This window comes from Eptesicus fuscus, chromosome 16, assembly GCF_027574615.1.
Source record: "Eptesicus fuscus isolate TK198812 chromosome 16, DD_ASM_mEF_20220401, whole genome shotgun sequence".
NCBI lineage: Eukaryota > Metazoa > Chordata > Mammalia > Chiroptera > Vespertilionidae > Eptesicus > Eptesicus fuscus.
The window spans coordinates 23,334,895-23,356,022 of NC_072488.1; the positions used below are offsets into that span (position 1 = coordinate 23,334,895).

At 39.5% G+C, this 21,128-nt stretch overlaps 1 protein-coding gene and 1 pseudogene across 3 annotated transcripts in view; one reads left to right on the top strand and one right to left on the bottom strand.

Annotated features, from left to right (window-relative positions):
• The window catches only part of CAMKMT (calmodulin-lysine N-methyltransferase), a 298,063-nt gene that overhangs the window by 149,332 nt on the left and 127,603 nt on the right, over window positions 1-21,128 (top strand). The gene's annotated exons all lie outside the window — the stretch shown is intronic.
• On the bottom strand, window positions 17,139-20,249 carry LOC114230324 (dual specificity protein phosphatase 18-like; annotated as a pseudogene).

The following is a 21,128-nucleotide window of genomic DNA, read 5'->3' on the forward strand; positions in this document are numbered from 1 at the left end:
TCACAGGGACCGCCAAGAATGGGGCATGGGGCTAAAGTTTTAAACTACCCATCAGTGAATGTCCAGCTACTTAAATTCCTGTACATAATCTATGACAACTTCAAAACCTGAAAGCCAATTATTTTTAAGGCACTTTCTTCAGTGTTTTGTTTTGGGAAAAGTTATCTATTCCACTGCTTCATTTATTCTAGGCATCTGCAAAACCTTTATTCTCTTTCTTAAATTGTCCTTACAAAGAACCAGATGCAGGGCTTCACACAGTGTCATGCTGTGGGTGGGCATGCCCAATATGTCACATTATTGAATCTATAAATTGACTCCAGAAACCTGAGCACAAAGACCTTAAATTCCCATTGCCCAGGTGACTCTAAGCAGGTGGTTCAGGCATAATGTTGGCAGGGTTGAAGTTCTGAAGGGAATTGTACTTGCTGCCCTTTGTATTCCTCTGGCCATTACTGATGGGCCTTGAAGCTCCCTGGAGTTTTATGCATAAGAAAAAAAGGTGTCCGATTTGCCTTCTTGAGTAGTTTTATCGGGGGCACCTGTGGTCTATATTTAACATTCAGTTGCAAGGGAGAGTTTCCAACAAAAAGATGCTGGAACACAGCCAGTCCATTAGCATCGAGGCCATGCTTTCTTCAAAACATCCTGACTGGGCTCTAAACTAAAGAATGCTTTTTAAATGGAAGCAATGGAAAGATTTGTTGAAATTTTATGTCATTGTAGATGAATTTGCGTGGCAGAATAGAGATGATTACCAGCACAGTACACTTGAGGACATCACAGTGAGGCACTGTGCTAAGTGCTTTTGCACGTTCCTTCATTGGATCTTCATAACAGTCCTGGGAATCACATGATATCATTCTCACTTTACATAAGAGAAAACTGAGGTCTATAGATGACCTACCTTTGTATAACTATGAGGAACTGTCCATAAATGTATGTCGGCATTTATATCAGAACTAGATTAACTTTATCAGGACAAAGTGCAATATGGGTTTCTAACCTATAGTGTGGATATATATTCACAGTGATTTTGTCTATAGTCTTTACTACTTCTGAATGTTTTTAATAAAATTCAGAAGAGAATGCTTTTTTAAAAAAAACAAAAACACCCTCATTTTATTTCTGGCTTTCTCATTAGCAAGCCACAAAAACTGAGCCAAGTCAGTTTGACATTCTATCTAGGGCTTGACATTCTTCTCTAGAAATGGAAGATTTTACTTGAACTTTGTAGTCGATAACAGCTCTAAAATTCTGGAATTGTATTCAATTGGGGTCCTTCCACACAAAATACTATAGCAGTGCTCAGAATCTGGTATGAGGTCTGAACATATTTTCCATTTATTGAGCACTTATTATGTTTCAGGAACCACACTAAGCAATTTATATACATTATCTTATTTAATTCTTACTACTGTTCTGCTAATATTATTCCAATTCTAAAAATGAGGAAATAGATATACAGGAAAGCTAAGTAATTTGTCCAAAGTGGTGATGCAGTTGAGATATGAAACCAGCCTGTTTGACCACAAAACCTGCCTCTTAACCATTGGGTGATTATTCAGCCTTAGAGACAGAATACATTTATATAGTTTAGGCAGAACATTTCCCCCGATGGTCATTAGAAAAGTCTACAAAGATTTTAGAAGAAAGAGAGAAATATTTTAGAAGAAGGAGAGTTGGAAAGAAAGTAAGAATTTCTCTTTTAAGTGTACATTTTCCTTACCTACTATAAGGAATAATAATGTATTGTCAATGTTGGTAATATTAGTATTAATATTGAGCTGAAATGGTTGTCATACCTGCCATAAATCTTCAGGCTTATTTGTATCTAGATGATCAAAAATGGCTTTCCATTCTTCATTATTCCTCTGGATAGTACTGAGTGTGGGCTGCCTGATGTCTTACATCCATTTCTGTGCCTGTAACAGGCAGGGCTTAGGATGACCATATAATGTATCATACAAACGGGAACACTTTTGAGAGTGAAAAGGGGGTGCTATTAATAATTGTGCTAGAACAACAGCTTGAACCAGGACTGTCCCAGGCACACCAGGCAGTATAGTCAGTCACCTTGGGTTAAGGAGAATAGGTTTGTGGTTCTTTTTTTTTTTTTTTTTCCTCTTTTCCAGATTATATATCTTTTTTTTTTAAATTTCTTTATTGATTAAGGTGTCACATATTTGTCCTCATCCCCCCATTCCCATCCCACACCCCTCCCCACGGATGCCCCAACCCCCTGTTGAACTTAACCATTGGATAGGCTCATATGCATACACACAAGTGCTTTGGTTGATCTCTCCCCCCTCCCTCCACCCTCCCCTATCCTCCCTCTGAGGCCCGATAGTCCGATCGATGCCTCCTTGTTTCTGGTTCTGTTCTTGTTCATCAGTCTATGTTGTTCATCATTTCTCCTATATGAGCGAGATCATGTGTCACTAGAGATATACTTATAAGAACTGAATGTGAGACGAGCAATAATAGTTATGCTGACAGGCAAATGAATCAGTCTGTAGTGAGTTTCTTTCTGGACCAACAGTTCTTTTGAGACCCAATTTCAATGTCCAGCAGTTCCTTATGTGTACATGTCAGCACTGACCCCTCAGCTCTGGATGGTGAACAAATGGTGGTAACGGAGGTCCGACTCCCTCTGGTTTGGTCTCGGCCGGACCCAGGGGCACGGCTTCACCCGGACTCAGGGGCACGTGGCCTCACCCAGACCCAGGGGGCGCGTGGCCTCACCCGGGCCCGGGAGGTTTGTGGTTCTTAATCTGGTTGACAGGACAGAGGTTTTCAGATATTTAGACTAAAATACAAAATTCTCTTTGGGACTTACTAAAATTTAGTAAATCTTCATGGCAAACACTTGTTGGGCAATGCCCACATGCCAAATTCTCCTTGACATATAGTATGCCTGAAGTCAAATGGTGTTTAGCCAAAACATTCAAAGTCAGAATGGTCCCTCATCACAGAAATTAAGTACCAGACGTGCTATGATTTAAAGTTTTACAGCACATCAAAGTCTTTTGTTGAAAATCTGTAACATCTTCAGCAAATAGCAGACATTCAAGTACCTGTATCTGACCAATGCAATACTCTACTATCGGCACTTTGTTGACCCAGAAGGTCATATATGTAGTTAGCACATGAACCTCTACTCTGTTCTCTCATATAAGTGCTATGACTCTGGTGTAACTATATAGAAGTTCTCCTAAAAATGATAAGTTGACTTTTAACCTCTGTTATATATCATTGTATCCCACTAGGAGGACATAGCATCCTTTTTTCCAGGGGCGAGACACAGTTTTTAAAGTTATAAATGCACCCTGAAAATGGTATTCACTCTCTGTGGCCTACTAGAGTTGGATGGTAAGATACTTAACAGTTGTATCCTTTTCCTCCCTATTCTAATAAATGATACAAGTATTATCACAGCTTGGATAGAATTTCTAAATATAATTACATACTAAAATAAAAGAATAAGTTACCAAATGAAGATATTTTCATGAGTTTAAAATTTAAAACCTCCCTCTTACAAAGTAGCTTTCATCTGCTAGCATATTGGTTACCACTATAGTTTGGTTGGGTATTCTGGTACTGTAAACCACAAAATTTTAAAAATAGGTTCTGGCCATTAATGTTGAGTGACTTGAAAATAAATAAGTATGGAGAACCTTAAGAAATGGATATATGTTTAATTTTTAAAAAAATATTTGTTTATCCAGTATGACCATTTTGCAGTCATATCCATTGAACAAATTTCTAGTGTCTGTGTACTAAGTAGCAGTTATTAAATGGGATAACCATTAGACATTCAAAGACAAATAAAATATAGTTTCTGCCTTTAAGCAACTGACTTTTCTGGAGGAGATGGAGAAGAGAGTAGGAAAAGTCAATAATTCAGTAAGCATTATGATAGAGGTATGCACTGGGTATTGTGGGAGCACAGAAATCTCCCTGGTAGTTAAGTAAATGGAAGCTGGACCCAGATCACCACCTGGGTTTGAATCATGACTTTGCCACTGTTGGCTGTGTGGCCTTGAACAAGTTACTTGACCGTTTTGTGCTTCATTTTTTTTTTTTTTTTTGTAAAATGAGGGTAAATAATGAGTGAATATTTATAAAGTGCTTAGTACAGTGCCTGCTACATAGTAAGTGCAGCATTGTTGTCTATTAAATAAGTAAAAAAGAACAGATGAGTAGGAATTAACCAGATGAAATGAGCTTTAGTTGGGGTGGAAGTAGCGAAGATAGAATAGTTCTAGCAGAGGAAATTGCATTTATAAATAGACTTGACAGTAGTTGTCTTGCAACTACCAAAAAGAGTAGAAAGGGGGCAGCAATGAGAGAAGAAACTGGAGAGGTAGCCAGGAACCATATTATACAGTCTTGTATAAAAGCCTGGCGATGGTTTGCATTTTCAGATTCTTGTTTTTATGATATTTACAAGGAAGATAGATTGGAAAGGGAGACCATTCAGCGGCTGTTGACATAGTTCTGATAGAAAATCGCTGAGGACACTAAGGGTATTGGTAGTGGGGTGGAGAGAAAGAGAACTGATTAGAGAGCTGTAAGAAAGTAGTTATTAGGATTTGCTGACTGTTTGAATGTGTGGGATAGTGGCAGCCAGATGCGACTCCCAGGTTTCTGGATTAAGCAGAAAGGTAATGCTTAAGTAGACAGGTAATGCTTAAGCAGAGACTACAGGAGATAAGAACAAATTAGGGTAGAGGTAGATCAGGAGGGTGGGTTTCCCGTTAGGTATTTTGAGTGTGTGTGGAATCCATAGGATAGTTAGAAGAACAGCCGTTGCCTGTTCAGAAGGTTTAGAGGCCAGGAGAGAGGACTCAGCCGGAGACATGAATTTGGGGGTCCTCTTTAAATGCATGTGAGTTGATCGTGGGTGAGATTACATTAAGAAGAGGAATAAAGAAAGAGTAGACTAAAGCTTAGGATAGATTCCTGGTGATCACTAATTTGAAGGGTGGGCAGTAGCATAAAAACAGGGGAAACAGACTGAAAAGGAATGCCCAGAGAGGAGGAAAACTGGGAGAAGGTGTTGTCATAGAAACCAAGAGAGGAGAAACTTTCAAGAGGGAGAGAGTGGTCAACCATGTCAAATCCTGCAGAGATGTTGGGTAGGATGAGGACAGAAAAGTGTCCATTGAATTTAACAACAAAGAGGTCATTATTGATTTTGGCCAGAGAGGCTGCCAGGGGGTAATAAGGAGTGGCAGCCAGATTGCAGCGGGTTGAAGAGTGAATGGGAGGAGAGGAAGTCAGGCTTGTCTGTGAAGGAAAATCAAGACACAGGGCAGCGGAAAGGGGAGTGTAGGGTTATGGCTGTCTGTGTTGTAAGTGGCATCTTCATTGAAAAGTGAAAAGACTTAAAAAATAGCTAGACATCAGGGGGATGTAATTTTACTTCAGGGAGAAAATGCACAGAAAATATCCCACCCCACCCCCTTGATGCAAAAGTTTCTTTTTAGCTCTTGTCTTTGTGGTTTGCTTTGCCTCTTTACACTGAGGAAATGCTTCCTTTATTAATTTTCCAAGTTAAAAGAGTTGTTCATAATTAATGGTAATGAGGTTTGTAAGTATTATTTGTCACAGAAATATTCAGTAGAAATGATATTGGTAATAACTGTTGTGTCCTCTTTTTCATATTCATAGCTCTGTTGAAGGACAGAAAAAAAGCATTTGGAATGTTTCCGTTTTGTTTCTGGGTTTTTTTGGGGGGTGGGGGTGGGAGAGCTGTGTTCAAATGCTAGTGCATTCCCTCATTTGAGGAAATAAGACTAGCACATGAAACAAATAGGAAGCAATACTGAACTGTGTTTAATAAGTCACTTAATTGTGAGGGCAATCCCTTTGTTTGCTTGGCAATCCTCTTTTGAAGAAGGGGGTTGTTCCCGATCTTGAGATGAACTTTGGGGATATTTTGCACAAGTCATGTAATTTATTTCTGCTTGCTCCCCTTCTCTTCCTTTTCCACGTGTAAATTAGAAACGATAACAATGGTAATAATCTCTTTAGGAAAGGTTGGTGAAAAAAATTTCTAAATAATTAACAGAATGGTTGGTACCATATTTCTGATTGATTGTCCATTGGCTTATTACCAGCAAGTGATCAATCCCTCTATGTGGAGAGAGGATTTTTTAAGTGTATGTTCCATTGTTTTCTAGACTTCCCCATTTTATGTTGCTATTTTAAAATTATAAGAGATAGACAAATGCCCTTTGTATTTAATATACAATATCATATTAAGGGAAAATAATATGTTAAGGGATAGGAGGAATTTTAAGCATTACATTAGCCATCACTCTCTGCTTTCTATCAATTTAGGTCCCCCGACCCAACATATCAGTCAATTTAAAATACCTGTTAGCAGGACTCTGACTAGAAAACTTACGTGATGAGTTTCTTTTTGAGATAATCAACTGCAGAATTGTCAGTGTTTTAAAGAGCTCTTTTGCACTGTCAAGCTTCCTTGTCACTTGCCAAATTTAGGCTTCGGGATGGGCCAAACTAAATATATGGGAGGATACAGGGGATGCTTTTATCTACTGTTGTAGCCTCAGAGGATGTTTTCTAAGGCAAAAGTCCACCTTCAATAGATAGGGTTTATTAGAGAGCTGTTGGATGAGAAGCACAACCCAGTGGTAGTGTTGTTTTAATTAGTATACAATATTAACAGAGTCATGGACTAATAGTGTTGGAAGGGGCTGCATTAGTCATCTATTCCATCTACTCCTCAGTGCAGTAATCCCTCCTATGAGGATCTCGTGAGTGATTCTATTAATAGGTTAAACTGTTGCAGGTGTGAGAAAGTGTATTTCTATTTTGCACAACCACTTATTTTTTTTAACATGATCCTCAGAATTTTCACCCTTTTTTTTTCTACCAAATCTGTCATCCATTCAAAAGGTGTATCTTGCACAGGGTCCAATATAGCAGACTATTATCTCAGTATATCTGAACCCTCTATCTGCTGACTGATACCTACTTAAGGAGTGGGTGAAAGTGTCTAGCAAAGTTCCTGAAATAGTTGATTGAGTTAGAATTTAATAACTGGTTCATGGTAAAGCACTTTATGGCTATTGGAAATCACCTTATTTTTCATTTGAACTATTACCAACCTGGGTCTGCTGTAATCTATACATGGTACTTGATTTTTTAAAGGTAAATAAGCTTTATATTTCTACCTGCCAAATTGCATTTGAATTGGAATAATATTGGCTTTAAACATTTTTATGCCAATCAAAGTTAATTCAAATTTCTATTTATCAGATTATTAACTAACTTTCCTGCTTTGGCTATTGGAAAAATAACCAAAAAGTTGGCCTTTGAAGTCTTTTTCCAAGTTGTAGGTAAAATTTTCAAATAGGCTAGATCTAAACACACCATTCTGGGAATTTCTACTAAGGCATGTTGACTTCCATCAACTAACTTGGCTGCTTATTCTTGATCTTGTCCCTAAGGATCTTTCTGGGTCTTAGTTAAATGCTGCCTTGAAATTAAGAGATAATCTGTGGCATTCTTCCAATGACAGTCTGATTGTTCTGTCAAAAAGGGGTGGTGGGAGGGGATGGGATGAGTTTGGCATACTTTCATTTCATTTATTAATATGTAGTTTTTGGGGGAGGGGTTATAGTTATACATTTTGGGGGTTATAATTTTACCTTATCTTTTACCTTTAAAAACTCTGAACAAAGCCTGTACTCATCTCCATTCTCCTGGCACCTCAGGCCCTGTTTTTTTGGATGTCTCAAAATTCCTAATTTTGATTCTGCATGCTCAACCTCAAACTCTTTCAGTACCCTGGAATGCAGTTGGTCTAAGTTTGCAAGCTTGAATCCACTTGAAATGACTTCATGCTATTTTCTTAGTATCTTCCATCTTAGATGGGCTTTGAATCTTCCTTTTTGATTCCTGTTCTACCCTTTCCAGAGAGAAAATTAAATCAGAGCAAAAAAGGAATTGATACCTACCATCTTCTTCCTGTCACCCTTTGTTATTACATTGCACACCCCAAACACTGGTCCTGTAGCATTCTTGTTTACCTTCTTGTTCCAAACAACCTTATGTAATCTTTATCATTTTTTCTTTCTTCTTCCAAACCCCAGGATTCTGTAATTTAGTGTAAAAATAAACAGGAAGGCTGAATTCTTGAAAGTTGGTGTTGCTATTTCAGATCTTTGCACACAGAGGTAGTTTGCTATGCAATATTGTTTTGTCATATAACAACATGTGCTTATGTGTGGGTGCATGCATGGGAGTCCATAGCCCATAAATCTGTTGGGTAAATTAGAGGAGGCTAAAAAGGAATTGAAGATTACAAATTATCTCTACTGGCTGTTGCATATTTCATGTCAATTAAACATTTGCTGAACCCAAGTATAGTATTATGATCCACTCATAACCATTACGAGACTGGCACATCTCCATACAGCAATCGCCATTGCTGAGGCTACTGTACTACCCTGGCACGAATAATAATAAACTGGGGTCCCCCTAGACATAATGAACAGTAATATAATTTTGTACTTATTCTCCTAGCATGATGAAGCAGCAAGCTAAATTGAGTTTGTAGATAAATTTTGACATATGGGTCTTATTCCTAAAGAAAAAGCGCTATTGTTGCTCTGGCTTTGTTCCAGAATTCTGCAGAAATCCACATGGTGGCTTATTGTTGTATTACAAAAAGGTACTACAAGTATTTTTTTTATGAAAGAGAACAAATTGCCAAGTTCAATTAATCCTTTGCGGCAGATTTTGGAATTTCTTTTCAGTCTGACTGCCGGATCCTATGTGAGCTATTGTTTGACTCACACAGGGGCAGTCTTAAAGGCCTATGAACCACAAGGCCACTGTGGGAGCTTCTAGTTGATGGTGGAAGGATCAAGCAGCCCTCTTCGTCACAGCAGTGAAATGGGATGTTAACATCATTGTTTAAAAAAAAAAAAGATTAGCCATAAGAGAGGAGGTTAAGAAGTTATGGCAGAATCTTACCTTTGTGACAGCATGGATGGACCTGGAGATTATTATGCTAAGTGAAATAAGCCAGTCAGAGAAAAAGAAGTACTATATGATCTCACTTATATGTGAAAGCTAATGAACAAAATGAACCAACGAACAAAATAGAAACAAGGCATGGATACGTGGAACAGACTGACAGCTGTCAGAGGGGAGAGGGTGGGGAGACTGCATGAAAGAAGAAGGTGAAGGGATTAGCCAAAGAACATATATACATAACACATAGACACAGACAACAGTGTGGTGATAGCCAGAGGGAAAGGGGGTGTGGGCTTGGTGGAGGTGAGCAAATGGGGGGTGGGGGGGAATGGGGACAGAAAGAGACTTTGCTTGGGATGACAGGCACATGATGCAGTGTATAGATAATGTATTGTTGAGTTGTACACTTGAAACCTGTATGGTATTGTGAACCAATGTCACCCCAATAAATTCAATTACAAAAAGGAAGTTGTGGCAGAATCTAAACAAATCTAGGCCTTTTGACTGACAATCTGAGAACTCCACTTGACATTTATGAGTAGATGCAGTCTGAGAAATTGTATAAGAATAGACAGTTCAAGGGTGCTTTTAATTTAAAAAATTAAGATAAACGGAAAACATACATGTTAAAACATCTCAGTTGACATGTCTCTTAATGCTTATAACAAGGATTTGTAAGTGTGTATTTAAAAGTTGGGTCCTGATTTGTAAATATTTCTCAGGGAGACAAGATTCCAGGGTTAAACATCTAGTAGTAGCAGAAAGCAGAATTGAAGTGTCAGAGTAGAGCCAAAGTCAGAAGCTTGAAGGAGGAGGACTGTTACCATAGGGACCAGTAGTCCAGAAGTAAATTCTGCCTATGAGTGTTACCAGTTGACCAAGAGATTCCTATGTGGGTTTGTAAACTATCAAATCTTTTGTATGTGGGTTTATAAAGTGTTCTCAGTATGGAATTATTGGAATGATGTAATGGAGGAAGAGCAATTTTCCTGCAGCTCTTTTAGCTGTACTGGTTCAGTCTTGGGTATCCAAAGAACTCTGAGATTATCCTAATTAACATTAATTCAGCACTTCTGTCAAGTTTATATGACATATGCAATCCAGCCATCAGTCAGTGGCATATTAAAATGCTCTCCACAGGACCACAGAGCTGTGGGTGACCACTACACAGACATGTTTGCTGAGCAGGAACACTCATATTTCTGCCCTAAGCATTGCACAGAGCAACAGCTATCAATTGTAATGAAAAAACTGTGTTCATTCAAGAGAGTCTTGAACATCTTGCTTCTTTCTCATGTAAATTCTTTGTTGTAAAGTCAGGGAAAGTATACAACACACACAGTTTTGAGTAACAGTGTCTAAGCAGGTGCACTGATGGAAGTGGGGTTCCATTTGGAGGAAGCTGAATTTAGGTCTCAGCTTGTTTTCTGGAAGGGAAAGATTGCTATTAGATAGAGGCAGACACGAGAGGGATGAGAATCGAAAGAAGATAAGAAGAGAGGCCTTCCCATGGCAGGCTTCTTCGTAGTTATGTGTGTTGTCCTGGCACAACCCTGCTAGTACAACTTTTGACAGAATCCAAAATTTGGGAGCCAAACCAGGCATTAACTGGTTCCTTCAACAGCACAGCCATAGAAGCTGTTTTCAAAGTTGATGGTCACTGCTCTCTGTGGATCTAGGGTTATTCATCCCAGTGTTTATTGACTGCTTACTTAGCATGAGGGAAACTGGTGAATGAGACACAATACTATTCCTGTCCTCATGGAGTACAAGCAAGACCTGGAAAGGTTAATTGTTTACTTGTACTATGATAAATGTTGCTGTTAGAGCTTATAACAAGGAGGTCTAACTTGCCATGGTGGGCTGGAGAGATCAAGGTATGCATTCTTGAGAAACAGTTCAGCATAAATCCAAAGGATGCATGTGATTTAGAGGCAAAAAGAAAAAAGAAAAAAGTGGGGCACAGTGTTCTGGATAGTGGGAAGAGTGTATGCAAAGTCCCTGAGGCAGCAATGAGCTTGGCATTAAAGAAACAAAAAGTCTAAAATGGCTAGCCTGGCGTAGCTCAGTAGTTGAATGTCGACCTATAAACCAGGAGGCCATGGTTCGATTCCCAATCAGGGCACATGCTCAGGTTGTGGGCTCCATCCCCTCGGGGGGCGTGCAGGAGGCATCTGATCAATGATTCTCATTATTAATGTTTCTCTCCCTTCTCTCTCTCCCTCTCCTTTCCTCTCTGAAATCAATAAAAAATATATTTAAAAAAATTATTTATAAAATGGCCAGCCTGGCTGGAGCAGGTGAGCAAAACAGAAGAAAGAGAAAGAGCCAGACTTTGCAGAGCCTCATGGGCTATGGCAGGGGTTTTGGCCTTTCCCCTAAAAGCAGTGACAAAGCATTGAAGGTGCAAAGCTAGGGGAATGACATGCATAGCCTGGTACTTATGACGAACCCTCTGCTTACAGAATGCACAAATGACAAGGGCAGGAATGGGGTGTGGGCTCTGAGGGGCCCCGGGGAGGCCACTGCAGAAGCCCAGAACGGGAAACTGGAGCAAGGGCGAGGACAGTGGAAGACATAGAAGGGAGAGAAGGGGAAGCACTCAGGATATATTTATAAGGTACAATGGTCAGGTCTTGGCTTAGATGCCATGATGGTGGTTGAAATGCCAGTCTTTAGGGCAGTCTCTGAATTTCACCTGAGCAATCTGGCCATCTTACTTCAGTTTCTGGATTGTTTATTTAGATTAATGCTAGACAGTTAGAACCCCAGTGTGTGTGTTCTGAGAGACTCTGCCTCATGAATAAAATTCACATTCTCCCGTTATTTTTATTCATGAAACAGTTGTACCTACAGATAACTCAATAGGAAGACTATTAATAACTGGTGATAACACCATCTCACTGCTTCAAAATAAATGTTTTTCATTTTCCAAAGTTCTAAGTTCAGTTACTTGCAATATTTCTGCCTACCTGCCGAAGGTCTATAAGTCAAGATGCAAATATCATAGGCTTCTTACAGCTTATTATAGGAATGGGAATTTTCTTGGGAGAGATTTTACAACATTTGCATGTGTAATCAAATGAAATATATTTCTATATACCATTACTATTATTACTTTCCCTCAATAGTTCTGTAAAATCCCTTCCAACTCTCAAATTCCATGATTTTCCTGCCTCTCTTCTTATCTCTCATGCCACCTCTTCTCTCTGTTTTCCATTTCTCTCTCTTTGTGGAGGTAGTGGCTGGCATGATCGATGTGGGTTAGAATTGTCAAGGAATGTAGTTATCAAGGGAATCTTGGGCCTCCGTCATTGCCAATCCTCTTTCCTCCATTTCCTCTGTGCATTAGCTTCAAGTGCAGTCATTACTCATTTAGTCCTCAAATAAAATGCTCTTTGTTGCAATGACATTTTCCCCCTGGTATAAGGTAAAATGACACATCAGTCTGATAATGTGAATTTTATAGCAATTGGCAGATTTTATTTGTATGGGGAATTTTTATAATTGTTGGTTACCCTTTTTAAAAGTTGCCATTTGGATCAAGGAGGATTTTTTTCTTAACTAGGATTATTTTTTAAAATCAGATATTAATTTAGAATTGTTTTTCCCCTCTAAAAAACAAATTCAGAGATGCTACATGGTTAATTTTTTTCTTTTTTAATTGGATCAGCCCCATATCAGGTATTTTATAAAGCCAGGATAAATGTATTAAGGAGAAAATATCCATCTTATGAGTGATATTTCCCCAAAAAACAATGAGGCCCATTTAAAGGAATACCTGCAATAAAAGTAATCCTAATGATAGATCTAATGCATCAGACCCACTGAGTTCCTTTAAACCTTATTCAATAAATGCCTGATTAATAAGTAATCCTGTTAAATGAATAAAACCCTAGCATGCCAAATGGAGACATACAAAGCAGTCATGATCAGACTTGTTATGGGAAAATGATAGATGAATAAATCTACTGTGCAATTAATTTATGACTGAACTATGATGAACTCCCTGTGGCAATGCTAAATCTGTTAGAACAATAGATTTATCATCTTCTTTCAAACAATTGCATTCTAGGAATTTAACAAAATACTATTATCTGAGTCCCTTTGTATCTATTTATTTACATGGGAGTAGACAGTTCCTTCTGTGCAGTCAGAACTAAGTAAATGTTTATTGTTATTGATACTGACCACAGCTGGAGCAATCTATGGTGGAAACTACTAAGGCTGATAGCTGTTCTTATCTGCTTCTATTTCTTCAAACTTGATTAAAGTCACCTAATTTTTTAGATCGTTTGGTGTGAATAATTCTACTTTTTAAAAGATTAAAAGCAAACCAACAAAAACAGGCCACAGGCTGTTTTGAAAACAATCTATACTACTATATAATGTGATTCCACTTAGCTTATAAAAGCACACATTTGGGGACCATGTTTTAAGAAGATCATCAGAGACTGACAGGATATCAGAGTTCTGCATATTTTATCTTGTAAAGACAGCCTATATTATTTTAGTGTTATTTTATTTTTAGACAGGCACTCATTGAAACAAAAATTAAAAAATGTTTGGAGCTAAAGGATAGATAATTGGGAGTTGTTGAGTGCTTAAATTCAGAGCATGGTGACAAGGTCAAAAGGGACTTGAGGATCAATAAACAAAACTGTTTAATGCAATCTTTCTTTTGTTTGGGGGGAATTAGAGCTGATATTTTAAACTCAGTTCTTTTTACCAATATAACAGGATTTAAGAGAGAAGATCTGAATTAAAAGGTAGATTTGTACAGTAATATAGAAAGATGTGGACTTTAACTAGAAGTTTGTTCTTTTTTTTTTTTCTCCAGATGTAAGAATGGAGACTTTGTAGAGGTGAGGTAAAAGAGGAGGGGTTTCCTTAAAACAGGAGGGAACAAAGAATTTGTTCCATTGGGATAGTATTTGAGGTCAGGTTTTAATATTGTTTTAATATGCATTCAATAAACACACAGACATAAATCAGTGCAAATAAAACTAAAACATTATCCTACTTTAAATTTACTCTGTTCTTTTCATAGTTAGTAGCTAGGCATCATAATTTTTTAAAATTAATACCTGTGTGCAGCAATTTTGTGGAGTCTCTTGTTTCTAAGGCTTAATACCAAATGAATACAAATACATATATGTAATGTGCTTCATTTGTTTGCACTATTTTTCATGATCCATTTGTTCATATAACATTGTTCTAAGATATTCTTTGATATAATCTTGGTTATAAATAAAAAAGGAATATAAGTTATGGCTCTTGAAGAACTTATACTGAGACAACATTAACATAAACATTATATGTTCATTAGAACATTGTATGACATGTCAATCATTTATGAACTGTTTTCATGAATTATTGACAAACTAGAGGCCCGTTGCACGAAGATTCGTGCAAGAATAGGCCTTCCTTCCCCTGGCTGCCAGCACTTGGTTTTCCTCTAGCACCTGGGACCCAGGCCTTCGCTCAGGCCGCCGCCTTCCGCCTTCCGCCTTCCGCCTTCCGCCTTCCGCCTTCCGCCTTCCGCCTTCCGCCTTCCGCCTTCCGCCTTCCGCCTTTGCTCCGGCCAGAGCCGTCAGTGTTCGCTCCGGCCATAGCGCCACTCCTGTAGCTCCCTCTGCCCCCCACCCTCCCCATCATAGCAGGCGTCCTGCCCCGCCCGGCCACTCTGCACCTGTGTATGCAAATTAACCTGCCATCTTTGTTGAGTTGATTTGCATACTCACCCCTGATTGGCTGGTGGGTGTCATGGAGGTATGGTCAATTTACATATTTCTCTTTTATTAATGTAGATACTCTGCAATTTAAGAATATTTTACTTTTTATGGTTATAAAATATGCTTAACACAAAATTTGCCATTTTTAAGTGTATGGTTCAGTGGCATTCAATACATTCACGTTGTTTATCTCCAGCAGATGGGGATGGATGAGATTAAGAACATAGAGAGGGGAGAGGCAGAAGCAAAAGAAGACCCAGGGAATCTGAAGTAAAGAGGATAGAAGTTATGGGTTGTGGTGCTCTGTGGCTGAGGAAGCAGTCATCTGCTGAAAATGAAGGGTCAGAGGCAAGTCTGAATGGTGAAAAAAATTAAATAGAAAGCTTGTTGAATTTCATGAGGGTCCAGCATGAATGTGATCACTGATCAAAGTTAGTGTGGTTTTGTGACTTATACTGATATTATTCAGCAGCCATAGGAGCAGGTAAGGAGGCTGTGGTTGGTGAGATTACTCAGGTCTGAGGATCAGCATGTTCAAGTTGGTGAGAGAAGGGAGTCAAGAATAATAGTCAGTGCACTGGTGAAGCTAGAGAGTGCTTGTGATTTGTTTAGAAATAGCCTCACTTGCACAATTTTAAAAATGCAACTCAAAAGATAGCCATTGACACTTAAGTAGCTCCACATCTTCAATAGTCATCAGACCCAAAACAAAAATATTGCAAAGGACATTCATTCATTCAGTTTCTGTGGAAAGAACACTGGTGTTCAATTCTGGACCTGTTTTCAAGGAGTTTATTTCTAAATATTTACTTTCTTTGACCATTTATTAATACCATTTCTTCAAAGGTATATTCAAATATGAAATACCTTCTTTAAGCATTCTGGTGAAGTGATTCCTCAGAGCAGGCAAATCACTTTGATGCTGGTTGTTCCAGGGAAATGCCATGAATTCCCAGATGCTTCTTTAATACAGATGAATTGTAATAACAAAAGTAATGAAACTTCTTGAATGCCTCATTTTTTATTATAGCTTTATATAAATTCAGCATATGAATAATGATTAAAAGTAAACATTGTTAAGGATATACAATAATATAAAGAACTTAACATTTATAAGAGACCATTTGTTAAAGAAAATACCATTATATAATAATGAGGCTAATAATTTCACATGGAAATAACACTGTATTAGTTTGATGTATTCATACTAACAGTGAACATGATATTTTAAACTTTGCTGTCACATAATTATGCTGTACTTCATGAAATATTATCCTGTCACCTAGATAAACTCTTGAGTGCATATCTGTGCTCTTCAGCTTTAGATGGCAGATTGTAACATGTCACTGAGGTATTTTTAAGTGAAGAGGTGGGAAAACTCCTGGCTGAGTCATAGAGCTGAGGATTTTTTCTTCCCTACTCTTCTACCTGGAGCAAGGCTCTCTGGAATAACACTGGCCTTTAGCAAAGAATTGAAACACCTTTCCTAGTTCTACAGGGCAAACTGGGTAACTGGGTGTAATGTTAGCTTTGGAATGAGAAGGTATCTTAGGGTTGTGAGTCATGGCCTGTATAAATACTTGTTGCTTAAAGAAAGAAAACATTCAAAGGGAAAGAGAGTTAGGAGGATTTGAAGACCAAATAATTCTGTATTTGTCAGCAAAAGGAGCATTACAACTGTGAATGATTATTTGATACAGGCCTCTCAGCTCCTTGACTCTATTACTCACCTGTGCTGTTTTAGGGAATATGTTTCTGTAAGGACAGTGAACACATACTTTTAAATATACATTTAGTGAGTTTAATCTTTAAAGATATGGATTACAAGATTAAAAGCTACAGTACTCTTTTTTTTCTTGCTCTGATAAAAGGCATCATATGTTTTTTTCTGTATCACAAAAGTAGAATAAGTCCAGATCTTTTTTTGTTTGTTTTGTTTTGTTAATCCTCACCGCAGGATATTTTTTTCCATTGATTTTGTTTGTTTTAATCTTTTTTGTTGTCCCCCCCTTTCCCCCTATTGACCTCTTCTAGCCGGGCCCCGCCCCCATTTATTTTTTAAAGAGAGGGGAAGAGAGGGGAGAGAGAGAGAGAGCGAGAGAGAGAGAGAGAGAGAGAGAGAGAGAGAGAGAGAGAGAGAGAGAGAGAGAGAGAGAGAGAGAGAGAGAGAGAGAGAGATGTGAGGCCATCGGCTGCCTCCCACACGCGCCCCAACGGGGGGCCGGGGCAGGGATGAACCCCACAACCCAGGCATGCGCCCTGCATGCGACCGTTCAGTGCGCGGGCCAACGGTCCAACCACCGGCCGGGGCTCAGTTCAGTTCTTAACGGAGGATCAACGGCAGAACTGGACCTGCGGCCTCGGCGCCGGGGCTGGTGGCACGGCTCACGGTGGAATCATTAAACGGACCTCCTTCTGGTAGATGTCAGGGACCACTCCCACAGGGAGCTGACCCTGTGCAAGGTTTTCTTGCCAAATAGCCGAAACTCCTATAGGACGCCCTCTTCCCAGAAGCCGTTGTTAGGTCGGATGATGGTCGGCAGGACTTGGTCCACGTGTGGGTATCCAGTAGGGACACGGTGTGATACTTCACGAGGGAGGCGAGGCGGAGCGGCTGGAGCCGAGGGCGACCCGGCTGCCTTTCCACGCCGTGGATGTGCTCGGCAATGGGGTCAAAGAAGTCACAGAGACGTGAGATGGGCGTGCCAGCCACAGGCACCTGCGCGTACTGGATGTCCTCATGTGAGGTGTTTACTGTCTCCCCTGAGACGCTGATGACCCGGTGGCCGGGGAGCACGAGTCTGTTGGCGGCCACCCCACTGCTGATATACAGGCTGCTGGCGACCCGTGAGAGGCCGCGGGCCGAGGGCTGCGGGAGCTGAGTCGGGCTGAGTGGGGCTGAGTCGGGAAGGGACCCGGAGATGCTGTCATCAGGCCGGTGGGTCGGCCAGTGAGGCGGAAAGGCTGCACCTTTCGGCTAGGCTGTGTCCATGGAAAACCGGTTATCCGTCCCACGATCACGCGACCGCAGCAGTCCTGGTGGAGAAGTTGGATCTGCTCAGCGCACACAGCCCACGCCACTCGCCGGGCAGCCTCCCAGCAGCGGTCAGGGACAATCCTGCCTCGTCCGGAAAATAAATACATATTAAAGCAACTGATTAGAAAGGGAAAAAGTTGAAGTACTGGTGCATTAGAATAAATAATGCCTCAAACTTGACTCAGTGGCGGAAGTGAAACCAAAATACAAAGCTACATCTTTGGCTAAAGTTTGCTAACATTTCAGGAAGTAGGTTGAAGTGACAGTGGGTAATACAAAATAGCAGACGTGTTTCTTGCCGGGATATTTTATAGCTGTCACTGGCCGTGTGTTTTCTTAAACTGATATCAGCTACTATTTATACACTTACAATTTCTGGTCAGATTTGGGTGGAAGGTTGTGGTACCCACGTATATAAAATAATGTAATAATGTTCTATCCTTTTTGGAACAAATTTGTTACATAAAATGTCAGATGAGTCATTTTGCTCATGTCAGATATTTGAAAGTAATGGAAAGATGCCAACGTGGAAGCCCAGTAATTCATGCACTGGTGTAATGGAGCAAATGAAATGCAAAGCTCTTGCTCAGGTCCAATTTCAGCACCCAACGCTTACCTGTCAGTCAGCAAAATTGTCCCTGAATAAAAATGAACCCCATCTGAGAGGCAAAGCATTTTAATATACATCACATTCTTTGACTCTATTGCGAGGTAGAAGCTGCACTGGAAAGAGAGAGAATGCAGCTGAAAAAGACATTTAACAGCAACCCCTGAGCATGCTGAAAATCTTGCTCGCACTGCTGCCCACAAAAGGTTTTGGTTTGCCCCTTCTCTCCTGAGTATTGACAAACTCCTTAGCATTGCTCTCCTCTTCCCCTCTGTATCTCTTATCTACATGGAAAGGCGGCAATTTACCCCAGACAGTGAGAGATTTGGCCACTCAGGAATGTGGAGACCAAGTTTTAGACAGGTAACTTCGTTGCTGTCTGGGTGCTGCTGGGGGATGTTTTTATGAACGTGACGATTAATGTGTGCCGCACAAATCGAAAGTCAGACATACCCTCGTAGAAATGATTATTGTGGCTCAAAGTGACTGCCATTCTTTTGAAAAGCCTTTCATTTTGGAGTCGGTTCCCACTTTTCTATATGAGTAAGCACCTTACAGAAATGAGGTGTCCTAGTTTTTTTTTTTTTTTAGACCCAATTCCTTGTGGTTTTTTAAAAGCAAATGGGAAAGTTAAGAATTTGTATGCTCCATTGCCCACACACCCAGAGCTTCTTGAACCCTACCTCTAGGAGTCTTGATTTGTTCTACCTTTGAAATGTCTGTTTTCCGTTTCTGTGTTTTAAGACTCTAAGTACTTATAGGAACCCAAGCAGCTATTGAAAACCAGTAATGACTAGTTCTTCTAAATGTTAATGATTGAGAATGAACTAGCAATCAGGGCTCAAAAATAAAAGAAAATAAAGTGTGCTGTATTAGACACGATCGTAATTAAATCAAGCCAAGGTGCTCTATACTTAGGACTGTACTAATGCTTGAAAAATGAGTACGGGGAAATTTACATAAATCCTCTTTAAATGGTGTATGTGAAAAATGGAAAGAAAGAAAACCGTATTCACAGGACTAAATTTATTTTAATCCCCTGGTTCAAGTGGTCCTAGAAATAATAATACTTGTATCAATCTATATTGCATGACTTTTGTAAGATGTGAAAATAGTGTTTTTCACTAAATTGTCACTTATTATTGTTCATTTAGGGCCACTAACGTAGAAAGATTTCTCAGCTACAGTGTCAAAAGAATAGGGACAATTTGATGTTTTCTTTTGATGCTGTTTGTTGATATCTAGACCACTGTAGCTTGATTGCCTAACATTAAACCTATAATAACAGTGCAATCATAGCAGTATCATCACGAACGTTGTTACAATAGAAACAACATTTACACGGCTTCAGAATGGTAATTATCAAACTTTTTGTCATGAAGCGCTTATTTGCTAGCATTGATCTGCCCCGGTCAGCTGTTAGCTCTTCTCATCTGAGGTGTATTGATTGTATAATCAGTAGATAGAGGCTGTGGGCAGATGAAATTCAGTGTTGTTGGGCAAATTATCGGCTGCTTGCCTGTTGACCTGGACCCTGCTGGTTATACCTTAGACGCTGGTGTGATTATTACTCATTTCGGTGATCCTACTTTACAACGGAGCACTCTGTATTATTATACAAGATAAATGCCATCCTGCTTGCTGTGGTTGTGGTTGACTACACAAATGTCAGCAAATAGCTAGTCCAGAAACTAGGCAGTACAAGCATGTTTCAGATGAGGTTAAAAAGAGACATTTCAAAGACTTTACCTTTTCTGTATTTGTCTCTCCATATGAATATAGTGATAAGGAGCCTTTGTGTACCTAGCTGATGATGATAATGAGACCTTACATGTATATAGCGCTTTATCATGTCCTAAGGGTTGTGACAAGTCAGTTAATATTCTTGTTTTACCAACGGGAACACCGAGACCTGGATTAAGTTCAGCAAAGGGGCTCAATGAGCCTGAGAGCTAGAAATTAAATCTATTTCCTCTGAGTATAAGTTGAATTTATTATGTCCTATTGCTCTACCTTATTAAGTTATCTAACCTGACCATTTTTACGTGTGCACTGAAAAATCTAACGTTTCATCCAGCTGGATTTGTGGGACAAAAGACCTTAATGTGATTTAACTAAATGATTGCATTGGGTGACTTTGGAGACTACTTGAGCCATTAAATATTTATAACATTCCAAAGGCTAAGGTCTAACATGGGACTGTTTTAAAAGACAAAATTGTTTTATGTAAAATGAACCAAATAAACTGATGATCAAAAATAGACCCAGAGACATAGAAACATGAACAGGCTGTTGAACTTCAGAGGGAAGGCAGGGGCGGGTGGGTGGGAAGAGATCACCCAATGAACTTGTATGCATATATGCATAACCCTTGGTCACAGACAATGGTTGGTCACAGACAATGGGGTGGTGAGGGCCTGAGGGGGGGGGGGGCGGGGAGCGGGACAGGAGTGGGCTGGAAGAGGTTAATGGGGGAAAAGGAGGACCTGTGTAATACTTTCAACAAAGATTTAAAAAAAATAAGTTAAAACAAGAAGAGCAGTGTGAATTTCATAGCTGGTAGCTATTTAAAATCTAGATGTTTCTAGAATGTTTTATGTGGGAATATTTTTCAAGGTTATTTCTTTTGCCATTTCTTACTTTCCTTAGTCTGGCTTCTCTTGCAATTTGGAATCTTTCTACTCTTCAAAGGTAACTCCCAGTTTCAGAATTAGCATTGTATCCTAATACC